At 33.8% G+C, this 907-nt stretch overlaps 1 protein-coding gene and 1 pseudogene across 3 annotated transcripts in view; one reads left to right on the top strand and one right to left on the bottom strand.

Annotated features, from left to right (window-relative positions):
- Positions 1–516, top strand: part of LOC102864345 — a 3,110-nt pseudogene extending 2,594 nt beyond the window's left edge.
- The window catches only part of PPP6C (protein phosphatase 6, catalytic subunit), a 70,434-nt gene that overhangs the window by 28,480 nt on the left and 41,047 nt on the right, over positions 1–907 (bottom strand). The window lies entirely within an intron of this gene.

Raw genomic sequence — 907 nt, 5'->3', positions numbered from 1 at the left:
AAAAAAAAAAAAAGAGTCCAAGCACCCTTTGAAAGTTTTAAGCAGGGTCTGAAAACACTTGGTGTATTGGAGAAAATTCAAACATATCCAGCAGCATTTTGTAGCATCCTCTGTCATAAACCTGAGACTTTTTCTGCAGAAGTCGATAGTGATCTTTTTACAGTTCATACATTATCTGATGTACAAGCTTTAGGATTTTGGAACACTTACTTACGGAGTACTGAGGGTGGTAAATCCTCAACAACAATGGAAGATCTTCTTGTGTTTTCAACTGACTGTAGTTCCATTCCACCTACTGGATTTAAACCCACCCCTTCAACTGAGTGCCTGCATATGAATTTTCCTATTGGAAATAAGTGTAACAATTGTTTGGCTCTTCCGATAACCAGTACATATAAATAATTTCAAAATAATATGGATTTTGCAATAAGAAAAACCTTAAGATTACAAAAGGATGAAAGTTCTGATTACACTGGAATTTCAAATACTTCTTTTCCCAGAGCAATGCGTCCTTGAAAGCTATTTTCATTTCAGATCACCTTTCTTTTTTTTTTCAGATCACCTTTCAACATAATGCTTGGGCCAATAAAATTTATCTGAACACAAAGGAATGTCATAGCCATTTAAACGTAAATTAGGTTTTGGTGTTTTAAGAGGTTTGTTGCTGTTGTTGTTAAGATCTACTATTTAAAAATTGGGGATATTTTTCTATTTTGTTAATGTCCATGCTTTTTAAACTTCTATATAAATAATTTTAGAATGGAAAAAGAAAAATCTGTCGTTTCCTCACTTACCTGATTTCATCTCCTTGACAAAAATCAGTTGACCATAGGTAGATGGGCTGATTTCTGGATTCTCAATTCTATTCCACTGATCTATGTGTCTGTCATTGTACCAGTACCATGCT

Source organism: Elephantulus edwardii, unplaced genomic scaffold, assembly GCF_000299155.1.
Source record: "Elephantulus edwardii isolate Elephantulus edwardi_28Jun2011 unplaced genomic scaffold, EleEdw1.0 scaffold00116, whole genome shotgun sequence".
NCBI classification, from domain to species: domain Eukaryota; kingdom Metazoa; phylum Chordata; class Mammalia; order Macroscelidea; family Macroscelididae; genus Elephantulus; species Elephantulus edwardii.
The sequence above is the reverse complement of the archived record's forward strand: the minus strand, read 5'-3'. Positions and strand labels throughout refer to the sequence as shown.